The sequence below is a fragment of the Jaculus jaculus genome, chromosome 1 (genome assembly GCF_020740685.1).
Source record: "Jaculus jaculus isolate mJacJac1 chromosome 1, mJacJac1.mat.Y.cur, whole genome shotgun sequence".
Taxonomy (NCBI): domain Eukaryota; kingdom Metazoa; phylum Chordata; class Mammalia; order Rodentia; family Dipodidae; genus Jaculus; species Jaculus jaculus.
The window spans coordinates 49,822,666-49,840,307 of NC_059102.1; the positions used below are offsets into that span (position 1 = coordinate 49,822,666).

The following is a 17,642-nucleotide window of genomic DNA, read 5'->3' on the forward strand; positions in this document are numbered from 1 at the left end:
CACTTGTTCTAAATAAATATTTAATATTAAAACAGGGAGAAAAATGACAGTTTTTAAGTGCCTGCCAGGAACCAAATGTGTTTCATATTTATTCTCCTTCAACCTTTTCAACAACCTCACAAGTAAGGCACACATTTAACATAGTTTATACAGCAAGTCTGAAAAGTTTGGATTTTTTTTGAAAGTATGTAAGGTTCCACAGATATGCACTTGTCCTAAATTTGTGGAAAAAATACTGAAGAAACCAAGAGGGGGAAATCTAGGTCAAATTATTTAAATTTATTTGAGCAAAACTATCATTCAGTAAAATAAAGAATAATTTTTTTGTTTTGTTCTGTTTTTCAAAGTAGGGTCTTTCTGTAGCCCAGGCTGACCTGGAATTCACTATGTAGTCTCAGGGTGGCCTTGAAGTCATGGCGATCCTCCTACCTCTGCCTACAGAGTGCTGGGATTAAAGGCGTGCACCACCACACCCAGTTTAAAGAATAATTTCAACAGGGCTGGAGAGATGGCGTAGCGGTTAAGCGCTTGCCTGTGAAGCCTAAGGACCCCGGTTCGAGGCTCGGTTCCCCAGGTCCCACGTTAGCCAGATGCACAAGGGGGCGCAGGCGTCTGGAGTTCGTTTGCAGAGGCTGGAAGCCCTGGCGCACCCATTCTCTCTCTCCCCCTCTACCTGTCTTTCTCTCTGTGTCTGTCGCTCTCAAATAAATAAATAAAATTTAAAAAAAAAAAAAGAATAATTTCAACAAAATTATCTCCAAGTCAAGTAATACTTGTACTCATGAGAATACAGTGCAACTCATCCTCTCACTGTCCTGAACCTATTGTGTACATCCTGAACTTTAAAGATGATCTCATTCCCCTGAAGTGTAATATATCTGTTATCGTCATTGATATGGGAAGAGCAAAACCAGCTGTGTGAAAATAATTCATTCACCTTTCTTCTATTCCTTCCTCAGTCATGGAAAGTTTTCCTGAATGTATCAACAAAGCCAAAAGAAAACTGACCCAGATGAGAAAGTGAACAGTACTCATAACTGGCTACAATTTTATATGTAAAGGGAAATATAAAGGAACTGTACAATTTATTGTATGCATGTCTTCCCTCTCCTAGGCACTTAGTATTTAGCTGTCAATTAATCTTTTTCACAAGAAGTCTATAAGATACAGGTTACTTTCTCAGGTAATCAACTTGAAATCCAGAGAAGACAAATGACAGGGTTGATACCATAAATCCACATAAGAGGTAACTCATTCTGAATGTGTGATAAAAGCTTTTGTCCCCAGAGAATTCCAGTATCTTAAAATAAGCTTAGATGAACATAAATTTTAGTGAGACACTCTTCTAAATTTAAAATACATTGTTATATATAATATACTAAACTAAAAATCATAAATTTAAAACTACAGATATGTTCCACACTTCAAAATATATCTTAAAACAATGCAGAATTTGACCTAGAAAATAATTCCACTGAACTAAGTTTTAGACTTTCAGCTAACTTAGTTCTCTTAAATATTAATTTTTCCATGAGAATTCTAATCTTACAAATAAACTTAATTGTAAAATGGCATTGATTAGTTATAGATATCTATAAAATAATTGTTGCTTCCTGATGAAAGTTCTCTATGAATAGAACTTGTTAAGTAATTAGTAATTTCAGTGTTAGAATTGAAAGGGATATGAACAATTTTCAGGTTGCTCTTTTTATTCTTTGCATTTATTGTAAAGCTGAGAAATCAGTATGCAAAATATCAAAATCCTTTTTGTTGTAATAATTTAATTAATGCACTTCTAATACCTTTTGGGAGGCAGAAAAAAATAAGCTTACAGCCCACATAGCCAACAAAGTGAGTCTTAGGAGAGAAAGAAGTTATCAATCCCTATTGTGTTCATAATTTACAGTTATCCCTTAGAGAAGCCACTACTTTCAAAGAGATAAGAAAAATTAATAATTGTGGTTGCAAATCTTGAGGTCTCAAAGATAATTTCATGAAATTTTTCTAATGTCACATTACCACAGAACCATTATGTTTTGGGAAATGTCAATATGAGTCTAAATGTCAGATACAATGTCATAGTGTTTCCAAATAAAGAGTATTTCTTTTATATTTTGTCAAAGAGAACTATGAAATCATCACATAGGCATTAAGGTAGATCATTCATAAAATAGTTTGGAAATTTTAGCTCAAATGCTGAATAGTTTAGAGGACTGTGATTGGAAATGTTGCTTGGTAATGAAATTGATTTTCCACCTTCATTGTTGGAGTCAGAGTGATGAGAAAGTAACCTGGTGAGATAAGAACAATTCATCGGATTCTTCCAAATAGATAATTTTCTGCAGCTTTGCTCCCCATCTTTAACTCTTTCATCATGTTTGAGTATTCTCTTCTTGAACAAAGCTTTGGGGGTAGCAATTAATGTGTGTGAATAAGTATGTGTAGAAATCAGGTGAATAATTGTTTATTGTGAGTCATTCAAGTATGAGATGTCACTTTTATTGATTGCCTTCTCACAGATAATTTCCCTCTGCCCCATTTCCAACAGAAGTGTTGGAACAGTAAGAGAGCTGGCTAATGTTGTTGGGCTATAATGCCAATGTCAGTCACAAGCAACTCTGAAATGTATTGTTGCTAATGTGATACATCCTTATCTAAATTACTTACTTGGAAACAAACTCTTTAAGGACTGGAAATGATATGGGGGTTGGGGGTATCTTTGAGAGTGAGAGTTTTACTCAGATCTTGATCAGGTTGTACCTCAGGAGTTAGGGTGCTGGAAGCCTATGGCCACATAAAACTTCCACAGAGTCAGTGATCACTGCATTCTTGTGAATTTCAATGAAGAAATCCAGAGACCCTAGAGTGTAGTTTAGAAAGATTTTAATGAGAAAGTACAGAGCTTAAGAGAAGGAAGGAATGCAGGGATCATGTTGTAAGGCAGAAGGCTGGTTCCTGGAAAATGGGAAAACCCACAGGACAAAGGTCCAATGTGTTTTCTTTTTTATATTTTATTTTTATTTATCTATTTGACAGAGTAAGAAGGAGAGAGAGAATGGGCACATCAGGGCCTCCAGCCACTGCAAACAAACTCCAGACAAATGCGCCCTTTGTGCATCTGGCTGATATGGGTCCTGGGGAATTGAACCAAGGTTCTTTGGCTTCTCAGGCAAACGTCTTAACCGCTAAGCCATCCCTCCAGCCCAGAGGTCCAATGTTTAATTTGCACATGCCCTACTGCTGACCTTCAAATATTTTTCTTATTAGTTCAGCCATACTTTCTTAAATAACTTTTTAAGTTTAGCATTTTATGATGTTTTGTACACTGAGGGGGCTTCTGTGTACACTTCAACCACTACATACCACTATGCTATTCCGAGTCTATAGTATGACAGAAATGTGTTCTCTTCTCCATGGCCTATGGCACATGGAGAAAGTAAAATATACGTGATTTTATAAAGTCACAGCTGTGGAATGACTGTCTGAAACAATCCAAAGGTATGACAAAAAGGAATTAACAAACTGTGGAACAGAAGAACAATGTCTATGTTGGCATAATATTCAATTTGAAATGATAATGAGTAAAGATGTAAAAATAACTAAGCTAGATAATTAAATTGTCTTACTGTCTGTCCAAACATTTCTTGTCGCATGGATATTAAGAAATCAGAGACTGCACAATGGAAGAGTTGGGGACGATTCCAGGTGTAGATAGGATGAAAAAAGTATTTACAAGGGAAGAAACAAGAGCATGTGAGCAAAATTTGCTAAATATGGGTTGGAGAGATGGCTTAGCTGTTAAGGTGCTTACCTGCCAAGCCAAAGGACAAAGGTTCGATACTCCAAGACCCACATAAGCCAGATGCACAAGGTGGCACATGCATCTGGAGTTGGTTTGCAGCAGCTGGGGTCCCTGATGTGCCCATTCTCTCTCTCTTTCTCTCTTAAGTAAACTTTTAAAAAATATGAATTCATTAAAATCCACAATCTACATGTGTCACTTCTTTAACAAAACATCATAAATGGAAAAGTATTCTTGAGGGATTTGTGTTTCTGGAGGTTTCAAATTCTCTTAACCAAGCAGTGGTGGCCACTTCTGGGGAGTTGTACCTTAGAACCTAGCAATAAGAACAGTAGCATGGCACAAAGACTTTGTCCTCTGTGCCCTAAGAGTTGTTATTTCATTTCAACAGAGATCTTCAAATCGGTGTTTCAAACCACTCCACACAAACTCCTGTCTATGACATAAATGCAGAGAAAGCCACTGATGAGCTGCATGTTCACGGTGACCACACGGCGGATCTGACTCCTCCCCGCTGCCTACCCTGGCTTCTTCACTGATGAAGCTTTTTATGACCAAGTGTCTTTTCCAGTGGTATTACACTGGTCATTAGCAATTGGGAAATTGACATTTGCAAGCCAACACCATGGCATTTTATAAGCTGCTTACCTTTGAACTATTTCCCTGTATCTAATTTTGAATGCTTCCTCCAAGCTCGTGACAACAAATGGCTGCAGATCGATGCGTTCATGACCACCCAGGCACCTAGCAGCAGAGCTCAAACTGAGCAAGACCACCTAACAGGAAGCCAGTACTCCCAACACCACTGCATTTATTTATGTTTTCACTTTCTTCACAATTAAATTTCTGAAGAGTAATTTTCTGAGGTAATTATGTAAAAGTCCTGATTAAAATGTACACTTGTATAATTTTTATTTTTTTAAATTTTATTTTTATTTTTATTTTTTTATTTTCACAATTTTTATTAACATTTTCCATGATTATAAAAAATATCCCATGGTAATACCCTCCCTCCCCCCACCGCACTTTCCCCTTTGAAATTCCATTCCCCATCATATCCCCTCCCCATCTCAATCATTGTACTTATATACAATATTGAATAATTTTTAAAGTGACTTAATTATAAGCAGACATTAAAGAGAGAAATGTTGCAAATATTTTGTGGAATATGACAAGACATACAGGCTATATGATGATGCTAGTGTGTGGAAAAGCATTTATAGTGCACATTTTAAGACATGCCATATCATCTTTTAAAGAAAAAAAATGTCACTTGGCTCAGGTGGAATGATAAATTTCTCTTCATAGATCTTCCAACTTGCAGTTAATAAGGAAAAAAAATAATTCAAATTCTGAGATTAATCTTGAATCCCTTTGTGCAAGAAAATGACTAGATGTTCAAGGAGGTGCTGCTGTCCTCTTTCCTGGGAATTCACAGCTCTGGTAGAGGGCTAATTAGGTCTATGTGAATTGCATTAAATATATTTTGTAGAGCTCCTGGTGAAAGTCCTCACGTTCTCTTGAAATAAACCAAAAGCTAGTATCCAGCAGACAGAACCATGTGAAGTCTTAAAAAAACAATTCCATATAGGTTGTCACCTGAAAAATGTCTAAGGGGAGTCTTTCTGACTGTACTGAAGTTAACATTCAGGGTGTAGAGTGGAAGCTGTTCTGAACATCCAGAGACTGTTTGGTTTGTCCTCAATTCTAAATCTCTTCAATTTCAGAAGACATCATCAGCATTTCTTCTGTTGCTGGGGCCCTGGACAATCTTTGATGTTCCTTGTTTTTTCATGCCTATGTCCAATATTCCAGACTGCTCTGTTCACTTGACTTTCCAAACATAGCTCAGAATTATGAGAACCACTGCTCCCTCTTCATGCAGACATGCTCTCTCTCAACTCTACGGGAAGGAGCTCCTTGCTTCCACATAGCCATCCCACAGCCTTTTATCCACACTGTGGTTCATCTCATAAGACTGCTTCTGACCTTGTGGCTTCCTTATAACTCTTCTCTGGATCATCATCACACCCAGATGAAAATACAGACTCCTAATTTTGACTGTAGTGCTCTTTCTAACATTCTTTGGCATATAACCTCTGACTCATCTCCTTGATTCTTAATGGCCAGATATACTTTCCTTGGAATCACCATTTGATCCTTGATGTCTCCTTACTGCTGAGTCTTCCTTTGTCTTGCTTGTGTGAATGTGATATACTGTGTGTGTGTGTGTGTGTGTGTGTGTGTGTGTGTATCATATATGTGGTATTATGTGACATGGTGTGTATATGATGTGTTGGTATATGTTTGGTGTGGTGCATGTGATACATGTGCTGTGGTATGGTGTGTGTGATGTATGTACTCTGGTGTGTGTGTGTGTGTGTGTGTGTGTGTGTGTGTGTATGCAGATCTATGTGCCTTTGCAGAGCCCTATTAGCTCACCTGTGACAGGGTGCATTTGGCTGCAATGGCTGAGCCAAATGTCAAGTGTCCCGCTCTGTCACTTTGCTGCCCATTCTTATTTGAGCCAGAATCTCTTATTGATACCAAAACTTGATCCTGAGCAATCCTCTGGTCTCTGCTCCTCACTGGGAGACTGGGGTTACAGGCATGTGTGATGCCCAGCTCTTCACATGGAAGCTGAAGATTTCATGCCTCATCAGGACCTCAGGTTTTCCCGGAATGGAACTTAGCTCCTGAGGCATCTCTCCAGCCCTCTATGGAGTCTTTGCATGACATATCATGTATTATACTCAAGTCTCTGCACAAATGGCACTTCTTTTTTTCTTCCTGACCACCCCCACTAAAATAGCAACATGCACATATATACATGCATGCACACACATCTTCCTCTAGTCCTCTTTTTTCTACATGGTATATAGTATGATTATAATTATGTTAGCTATTTAGTTATGTAGCTGTCTTAATTCTTCATTAGATTTGAATAATTATGTACAGAAGCACTTTTTAAACTCTATTTAAACATGAAGGATATTTCTTAGAGTACAGATTATCACTATATAACCCCAGTCTACTGATGCAATTGATTAAAGAAACTTTATTGAATTATTGATTTTTAAATTTTTTACTCATTTAATAAAAAATTATTAAGTACCTAATATATGCAATTCATTGTAATGGGTATAACAATGCAGAAATTATGACAAGTTGTTTAAATATGTAGAGTCAGAGCTAGTCCTTAAGTTTTCTTGATAGAAAAAGTGCCCCTATTTGGTTCCTTTAGAGAACTTGAACATGAATAAGGTCTACTAGCCCACCACAAATTTTTGCATACCTCAATTCAGCGGGTTTCAGTGAAAACAAATAAGGCACATTTTTTAAATCCTCTCTTACCAAATTAAAGCTGTGACATTTCATTTGCTAACCTGCTCAGAATTATAAAAATCATTGCATTTTCCCAGCCAATACTATCGCAATTTTAATCCCATCTGGCTCAGTTCTTATCAACTGAATATAGGGGAAAAAATCTTCAGCATCCTAAATATGACACACTCAGTGTGAAGCATATCAGAGCTCAGAGTGACATTTATGTTCTTGACAAACTTCGATTATTCAGGCCCTTTACCTTATATATCGTGACCAGCCCATGCTCTGTGGTTAGGCTTCCACCAGGACATCAAATCAAAGTCTTTATCCCTATTCTCAGCATTTCAGATACGGGCAAATCCTGGAGGGTGCTTGGCTTCTATGTAGACCTTCCCAAAGTGGTAATAACACATGCTGTATGTGAGGCAGTTGAGCAGTACTAGAGAGTCCTCACGGCACACACAGAATTCCCCGGTTGGAGTATAATAGTCATTCTCCTTGATATGTTTTTCCATATCTGTGCTCTCTCAAATCTGGATCATTCAAGAGACTTGTTAAGGGCTAGAGAGATGGCTTCATGGTTATGCATTTGCCTGTGAAGCCTAAGGACCCTGGTTCAAGGTTCCATTCCCCAGGACCCATGTTAGCCAGATGCACAAGGGGGCACACATGTCTGGAATTTGTTTGCATTGGCTGAAAGCCCTGGCATGCCCATCCTCTCTCTTTCTCTCTCTCTCTCAATCTCAGTCACAAATAAAAAAATAAATAAAAATAAATATTTAGAAAATGAACTTGTTAATATCATCAAAGGAACAACCAGTGAGGCTCCAAAAATGACCCACACATGGCTGACATCAAGGTCCCTCATGATCTCATAGGCCTTTTCTTCTGTGGAAGCCACTGCCTGCCGTACTTGAGAAATGTATTATTCTGTGCATTATTATCCACTAAAATAGTCCAATTTTCCATGGCTGTGAAATAGCCATAATTCTACCATGGCATGACCTTTGCATCCCCTGGAGTGTTATGACGAAGCCAATAATATGCTTCCTGGAAGTCATCAGAAATGATTCTACTGTCATCCCCACTGTGGGCAGACAGAACAACGGATGGAGAGAAGGCATCAGTGGTCAACAAGGTCAAATGAAGACTACAGGTGATGACAAAGAAAGCCATGACCAATATCATCCCACTTTCCACTTCATTCTTTTTTTTTCCAAATTTTTATTAACAACTTCCACGATTATAAAAAATACCCCATGAAATGCCCTCCCCCCACACACTTTCCCCTTTGAAACTCCATTCTCCATCATATTCCCTCCTTATCTCAATCAGTCTCTCTTTTAATTTTGATGTTGTGATCTTTTCCTCCTCTTATGATGGTCTTGTGCAGGTAGTATCAGGCACTGTGAGGCCATGGATATCCAGGCCATTTTGTGTCTGGAGGGATCACATTGTATGGAGTCCTGCCCTTCCTTTGGCTCTTACATTCCTTCCACCACCTATTCCTCATTAGACCCTGAGCCTTGGAAGGTGTGATAGAGATATTGCAGTACTGAGCACTGCGGTCACTTTTTTTCTAGCACCATGATACCTTTTGAGTTGTCCCAAGGTCACTGCCATCTGAAAAGAGAAGATTCTCTACCAAAAGTGAGAGTAGCATTAATATAAGGGTATGAACATTAAGAGATGTGCTTACTGAGAAGTTTGGTAAGTGTAGCATATACATTTAGCCAGACAACAGCAGATGTTACACCCCTAGGGCTCATGGCTACCCTGTTTTAAGTTTTTAGTATCAAGGATGTATTCCCTCCCATGGAGCGGGCCTCCAGTCCAATTAGAGGATTGTTGGTTTCCACCATGATAGATGTGCCACTGTTGCACCTATTGGTTCATTTGGCCTGGCTGACCAAATACAAGGCTTGCAGTGTCCACTGTTGAGTATCTTCACTGGTGATTTCTCTTTCTCCCATTGAGCTGCATGCAGAATGGCTTCTTCCAGCTTCTGTCAGCTGGTCTACATGGAAGAAGTTTTTATCTCAATTCCAGCAGGATTTCTCAGTGGCCTTGCAGCCCAAGTATGTGGAGTCTTCAGGAGTAGGGTCTTACTATCTATTCCTGATAGGAAACCAAGGGCCTTAGCAATGGCCTATAATGTTTTGGGGACATCAGGGACTTCCCTGGCCAACAACTCACTGGAAGGTATCCCATCCCTGGCACTGAAAATTTTCTAGCAACAATCTACAGCTCCTGAGTGTTCCATCATCCAAAAAAGTAGGATTCCGTATGATTTAGATTTTGATTAGCCTTCCCATAGAGTCTTGCTGCTTCTTGCTCTGCTTGTCTAGCGACTTGTGTCCAGATTCTTCATATATGTGGACAGCAACTGGGAGACACTGATGCCAGAAAAAATGCACATAACAGGCACAACACTAGCATTAGATCCACCATAACAGCTGAAAAGTACATGCTGGTCACACCATACATAATGATAAAAATTCCAGGCCTCAGACAGGTTGCTAAAGCAGTAATAGAGGCCCACTGGAAACGTGAAAATGGGGAGCTGCAGGTCCAAGTAGCAGGAGGCCTAGATTGCAGGCTGATGCTCATTCACAGAAGCAAAGCAATGATGGGGATGTTGTTTGAGCATAGGAAGGATCCAGGAGCGAGGAGAAATGTCCCATCCAGGAAGATATTCTTCCTGTCAGAAAAAGAAGAGCTCCCACAGTGAACAGGACAAAGCCAACCAAGGAAATAACACTCTAGAAAAGAATTTCAAATTGCTGTGGATTCAACTTGCTTTGCAGGTAAACCATAAAAGCATTGATCTGACAGAGACCAAAGACTCCAGAGGCTGCCACATGTACTGATGAAGGGACAGGCTGGAAACCCACAAAGGAGATCTGCATGAATGAAAGGATGGTGGCCAGGCAGCACACAGTGCAGTAAGCAACATAGAGCCAATGAAAGAAGCAGGCTGTTGACATCAGTACCAGGACATGAAGAGGGATCAAGTTGATCAGGAAAACATAACCTCCCTATGAAGAGACCATGCAGAAGTAAACTATGGCACATTTGGCTGCCCAATAAATGGCACTAATCTTCACTGCCTCTATCCACACATAGTAACTGAGCAGTACACAAAAGATGGCAATCCCTTCATTACCATAGGAGCTTGCTACAGGTTGAGAAATGTGTCCATGAACTATAGCAATCATGGCAGCAGCAAGAAGCTCAGCTCCTGCATCATTGGGCTCTTTGGTAAGGTGGTACATAATGATAGTGGTGAAGGAGAAGAGAGGGGCCAGGAAAACAGACATTCTGAATGTCAATGGTGATGTGGAAAAAAATGGAGCTCATGGTTGGCTGCAGCAGAAGTGAAGATTAAGCCTGGGTAAATTGTTCCTCCAGTGGTTCATCCCAATTCGTACCAGGCCCAATCATCAAACCAGTTATGAAATTTATAAAACTTCTGTTTATCCAGAAACTGGGTAGTCCAGTAATTAAAGTACATATCAAACTTATGGATAACACTTTCAAATCTCAGGACAACAAAGAGACAAGTAGAAGAAGGTAATACTTCAGCCACTGACAGAAGTGTGCCCTGCTTCTCGAAGGACAACTGTAAAAATCCAAGCTTAGTCATCTTGACATCAGTGAGTGGCAGCAGACGGTCCTAAGGAACCTGCTCCACCCTTTCCCCCCACAGTATCCATTCAGTGGCACACCCAATCCTTAATTATTCTTTTTAATAAATAGTTTATTTGGGCTAGACAGATGGCTTAGCACTTAAGGCACTTGCCTACAAAGCCTGAGGCCCAGGTTCAATTGCTCAATACCCACATAAACCAGATGCACAAGGTCCACATATGTCTGGAGTTCATTTTCAGTACCAGGAGGCCCTGGGGCACCCATTCTCTCTGTTTCTCTATCTGCCTCTTTCTATCTCTCTCAAATAAATAAATAATATCTTTAAATATTTTATTTATTTATTTGAGAGAAAAAGAGAGAATGGGCATGCCCAGGTTTCTAGCCACTGTAAGCAAACTCCAGACATGTGTACCACCTTATGCATCTAACTTTACATGGGTACTGGGAAATTGAATGTGGGTCCTTTGGCTTTGTCTGCAAGCACCATAACCACTAAGCCATCTGCCCAGTCCTAATAGTTATTATTCTTAATTCTCCTTTTTTTTCTTCTTTAAATATCCTAAATATAGCTGCAAGCTGGTCATTTAGATTATACTATTAATTTTAGTGAATACTGCTTTTATAATATTTATGTGAACTTTTTATATATTTTTGAATATTTTATTTATTTATTTGAGAGAGAGAGGAATAAGCAGAAAGAAAATGGGCACATCAGGGCCTCCAGCCACTGCAAATGAACTCCAGACACATGCATCATCCTGTGCATCTGGATTACATGGGTACTAGGGAATTGAACCTGGGTCTTTAGGCTTTTCAGGTAAGCACCTTAAACACCAAGTTATCTCTTCAGCCCAAAGTTTTCATATATTCTTGTCATCATAATATTTATCCTGCGTAGTCTCATTATACATATTTTCAGATAGTTTATCAGATTATTACTCTTGGAATAATTTATGTTTCATAAGATTGTCACTATAAGTTTGGCTTTCTGTATGTATTGAACAAGTTTGGTGTCCAAAAATATAATTTCATAAGAATGATATTCATTTATTTTTAAATTAATACAGTAAAATTACCTCAGTTACTTTCATGTAGCAGATACATACATCATAAAGCATATCCAATTCATGATTTGCAACATTGTATGGGCAACAAACAATATCTCCTTAATTTCCTATAAGACCAGAACTTGGCCTTAAGCTCCTTTTCCACATCTTATTATTAGCCTGCGATCTTTTCCATCATCTCTATTTTGTACTGAAGCCATTTGCCCACACAGGTTACACTGTGATGACCATCATCATGGTCATCAACAGCTGTGGCTGTTTGTTTCCTCTCTTTGGGGGCATGAACTCTTTCCTTGATATTCTGAATGGGTCCTGTGTGCATATGTGTACCACTCATTCATTTTCCATTTCTAGAGGTTTGCCAGGAAGCCTAAACAGCCCTCTGAACACCCTCCTCTCTTCAAATAGACACACTTCCACCACCCCAGCAAATTTCTTTTGATCTGGCTGGAAACCAATCTCCTTGTGTGATTTTTGTTTATTTGTTGGTTTTGTTTTGTTTTGTGCAGGGTGTTTGTCCTACATCCTCATGTTCTTTCTGTTACCAGTTCAGTAAATGTGCTCAAGGGCCTGGGGTTTGGAAACACAAAGCTATAGTAAATGCAGTGAACTTCTGTTTTCTGCCATCCCATGTCTCTCTGTTGAGTCAGTGATCACAGGGCCAATTACCTGATAAAATTGGGATGAAAATAAATTATAAATACTGACATGAGAAAAAAAAATAGTTTAACAGCATAGACTATTGTCTCTATAATGACTTTCAATTGTATTCCTTAGTATAAAATCAAACTGCAATTGAGTACCTGCCTTTTAAATGGTACTAATATATCACAGGCTGATTTTGCCCTCATCTTTTCCTTGTCTATTTGAAGCATATAACATGCCTTCAGAATTCACAAATTTAAGGGAGACATGGTAATTCTTTGACAATAGTAACCAACATTTTCATGGTACTAGTAACAGTATTCAATAAATAACACAGTGTAGCACTAAAGAAAATGCATAGAACTGAAGCTGTGGGGGGGGGGGGTGTGAAAGAGAGAGAGAGAGAGAGATTGTCTGCTTCATTGACTCTTATATGTGGTTTTACTCTCAAGAAGTCATACCTGGATTTAATAATGGCATCCTTCACCCACTATAGACTGACCTATCATTTTAACTCTACATCTAAGGCAATTTGTGTATATATTTTTATACCAGAGAAAATATGTCACTTGTCAGAGTCCTTCATATTTAACTTCTCTGGATTGTGATATAATTTGAACTACAGGAAGTAATTCTCTAAAAGTGACATCCATGGTGTGCAATTTCTGCCAGTTGCAGACTGGTAGGAAGAGGACAGTTTTGCAGAAATCAGTTATTCTCAATTTGACTCAGTCAGTTACAGAATATGGCTCTCTTCAGTTTTCTTTTTCGTTTGTTCCTTGACCCATCATTCACTGTCTTGCCCCACCCTGCTAGAGCTCACTCTAACTAGTGAATGTATAGTCACCACTCCATAATTCATCTTCATCCACAGACAGCTGCCATCTCAGCTGGTTTTAATGTATAGTGCTGACTGCAAGGAATTGAGACAGAAAGATCCTCTTATTTCAGTGACTTGTTTCCTTGTCATGACCTATAGTTTCACAGATCTCTGAGTCGTGGAAATGGTACATATATGATTTTCTAGTTTCATGTCATATCAATTGACTTACATAAAGCAGTGAACATGCAATCAGCACTTATGTCTCAGGTAAATTCTGTGGGCAAAGATGTGAGCCCAGGCATTAGCTAGTGCTAATGGGGTGTGCGTTTTTTAATTTCTTACTACTGACAATGACCTCAACAAGATAGCAGTGATTGCACAGAAGGAACATTCTATTAGGTGTGCTTAATTTAGTTTTTAAACATTTTTTACTAGAACACTCTGTTATTAAATTGATATGGTCCCTATAATTATATAAGACCACTCTTGGATTCATGGGTATCTTATCCCCAGCTAAACCTGTTTGCATCAAGCTTATACATCCTCCCTCAATTCACTGAATTCATTGAATGGACCAACACCTAAGTCGGCTGGCCTCTCTCTTTCCCCAACCCCTTTCATTCTCCTTCTTCCTTTATCTTTATTTCTCTTTCTTTTTGAACTTAGAACCATAAAGCCATAATCAAAGAGTCACTAACAGGAATTTGAGAGCAATGACCTAATGTATTAGCATAGAAGGAGAAGTGTTAGGGAGAAAACAGTCCCAGAAGATCAAATAACTTTCCTAAAACCTCACAGAAAGTTAATTAGGATCTGGAGATGTATGTCAATTGGTAGAGTGCTTGCAGTCCCACAGGGAGAAAAATTAGGTCAGGCAAGAAGCAGGCCCCTAGTTCAAGTGTGGATTGTCTCTTGTTCCCCTTGCCCAGGAACTTGCTCCCACAAGGTACACCAGTAGTGTTCACTGCCTCCACTCAGTCCTGGTTTGGCGTCCTATGACTGGCTGCTTAGAATCTGCGAACTATCATAGGAGCATTTATGTCACAGAAAAGCTGCCAACATATATATATAAGTGCATATATATATATATATATATATATATATATATATATATATATATATATATATTTTTTTTTTTTTTTTTTTTCTTGTTGAAAAAGCCAGTGTGGAGTTTTATTAGGGGGACAGTAGGAGAAAGTCCTTGTGTTGAACAGATTACGTTATGGAGCCTGAAGAAGATGGGGCTGGAAAGTGAAGGGGTCTTGAGAAGGGGTCCTAGCCAGGAGCATTTCTGACCCTGGGTGAAGGGCAAGGGATTCGTCTCAGAAGTGGCCCCAGTTGTGGTCTGAGAAATGCCGATGGTTCCTTTCTCGGGGACGGTGGCCCATATGAGGCCTTGGAGTTGACCTGCACCTGGGTCTCTGCCCAGAGAACCACCTCCAGAGGTTTAGGAATAGTCTCACAGGTGTCTGAAGTTACATAAACCACCTTGTGTACATTCTCCCATCTCATACTGCTGCTACCATGACTCCTTGAAGTCAGTTACAGGAGACAGCTGGGCGCACAGCCTGCCCTTGAACCAAAGGTCATTGAGTTCAGCCACCACCACCTGTGCATCCTCTCCCCATCAGAGGTTGTCACAAACATCCATTTCTTCAATCTCTCCATATTTCTCCTGCAGTTCTATAAACACTTCTTCAAAGAAGTTACTCACGTGACAGTGAGATACATCTGCCTTTCGGGTCGTGTTCTGTGGATTTCAGGATAGGTTGAGCAGCACTATGGTCTGGCTAAAAGTCGGTTTGCTGTGAAGCCTGGACCACCAGTCCCATGCCAGCAGGCCCTGATCTTAAAGTAAAAAGAGCAGTTCACCTCACCTATTTCAGTCCCTCAAGACATTTTTTATTTACCAATTATCTACCACTTTCAGGAATGTCACTGCCTCTAACAAACTGAACATTTCATAAAATCATTTATCATGTATTCTCAATCCATGTGTGTCCACATTATCCAAAAAGAATGAAAGAAAGCTATTAATTTAGTTTAGTTGGAATTCTAAAATATTTCTTATCAAGATAACTTTTAGCATTGCTGTAGAAATCACTATTAGAAGAATTGTTTTGCCTTAGAATTGGGAGCATCAAAGAACAGAAGTATTATCTAGCTTCGTCCTGTTATTTCACGGATAGGGGAACCGATGGCAAGAAATGGGCACTGATAGCCAAGATCTGAACGTTCAATAAGTAAAAATCATAAGTCCCTGTAGCTTAACAATGGGCAAAATCTGTCCCTAGGAGATCAAGGAGGTTGAGTGCATGGCAGAGAAAGGGAACAGAAGGCAGAGGCTAAAATCCCAGCAGGGTTATGAAATATCCTATGAGTGAATCTGAGAAAGAAATCGAAAGAAATTGCTGATGCTCCATTACAGCCGTAATTGTGCTGGCCCGTTTGTTCATTAATGCATGTGTTACGGCATGACTGTAAAATGCTCCCATAGGCTCCTGTGCTAGAACACTTAGTCCCAAGTTGGTGGCACTGTCTAGGAAACTTGGGGACCTTTATGAGGGAAACTTGCTTGTGGAAGCAGGTCTCTAGGGGGTGGATATTGAGATAGTGAGCACATCCTGTTTGCTCTCTGCTTCCCAACGCTGGTCAGTATGAGTTCGGTCTCAGCTTGTCATGATATTTCTACTTTGATGGACTCGATTGTCTTGAACTCTAAAGCAAACATAAATTCTTACTTGGCATTGCTTCTGGTCAGGTATTTTGTTCATGACAAGAAAGTAACTGATGTAGTATGTGAAAAAAATAATGTGTCTTTATGTAAATTATGCAGTTAATAAAGTTACCAGTCCAATTACAGGACTAATTGTCTTTTTAAAAAATTTTATTTTTGTTTTCATATTATTTTTAGAGTTAGAGTCTCACTCTATCCCAGGCTGACCTAGAACTCACTTTGTAGTACCAGGCTAGCCTCAAACTCACAGTGATCTTTCTACCTCTCCTGGAGTGTGTTACCATGCTTGGCCTAATTGTCTTTTAAATGCAAAACATAAAACTGTCAATAGTATATAAGGTAAAATAAATACAAGAGTCAATTATGCTCTTTCCAACATGACCATGGTCATTTTTAGGTGTTTAAATAATAGCTAAGGGAGAGAAAAATGAATTTTAACTTTAAAAAGCAGTAAATAAATGAATGACATAAGCAAGAGTGCTGCTTTCTCAGTGAACCTGGTACCAGAACAAGGGTGAAGGAGATAGATACAGAAAACACACAACTCCTACCAAACCAGATATCCAGGGACACAGAGGCTCCCAAGACCTCATCACTGAAGCAAACCTAAAATGAACCCAACATGGCTCAGGGAAATTTGCAGAAAAGGGGGCCAAAAGAATGTTAAAGCCACATGTTGGGTCACTATGCACAGAGTCATTGCCTCTTCCCCATAACTGATGACCAACCCCACGATGCATGACCCACATTCCCCAACAAAGAGGATCCTGCTGAGGGGGCAGAACAGGAAAGAAGCTAGCAATGGTTCCAACATGACTGTATACACACTGTGTACATAACAACAACAAAAAAAAAACTAAAAAGAAATGAATGGCTAATTTTACATAAGATACATTGGTGGGATATATAACAGAGTTATGTCTGTTTTAAAATACTTATCATGTGGGCTGGAGAGATGGCTTAGCAGTTAAACGCTTGCCTGTGAAGCCTAAGGACCCGGATTGGAAGCTCGATTCCCCAGGACCCACGTTAGCCAGATGCACAAGGGGGCGCATGCATCTGGAATTCGTTTGCAGTGGCTGGAGGCCTTGGTGCACCCATTCTCTCCCTCTCTCTCTCTCTCTCTCTCTCTCTCTCTCTCTCTCTCTCTCTCTGCCTCTTTCTCTCTGTCTGTCGCTCTCAAATAAATAAATAAAAATAAACAAAAAATAATTTAAAAATACACGTTAGAATAAATTTTGGTTTAAGTGGTCTATTGCTTACTTTATTATATACAAATTTCCTATAAACCATTATTATACCAACAATCAGGCAGAAAACATTGCTACCTAGTTTTTGCCAGTATTTCCTAAAACCATTGGTAATCCTTTTATATGAGTATTAACTATCATGAGAAAGACCCAAACTTTCCCTTAAGAGGAGTGAGGAATGTGGGAACTTTGGAACTATGACTTAAGACTTGATGATACACATGACCAATCTTCTGGACACAAACTCTAAGTAAACTCTCTTCAAACTGGTAAAGTGATATATTGATGCAATTCGTACTCTTTCAGTAGCTAATTTTCTATCATGGATTCCTATTAAAAG

At 39.1% G+C, this 17,642-nt stretch overlaps 1 protein-coding gene and 1 pseudogene across 2 annotated transcripts in view; one reads left to right on the forward strand and one right to left on the reverse strand.

Annotated features, from left to right (window-relative positions):
• The window catches only part of Prkg1 (protein kinase cGMP-dependent 1), a 1,244,729-nt gene that overhangs the window by 517,980 nt on the left and 709,107 nt on the right, over nucleotides 1–17,642 (forward strand). The gene's annotated exons all lie outside the window — the stretch shown is intronic.
• On the reverse strand, nucleotides 7,350–10,775 carry LOC101603658 (annotated as a pseudogene).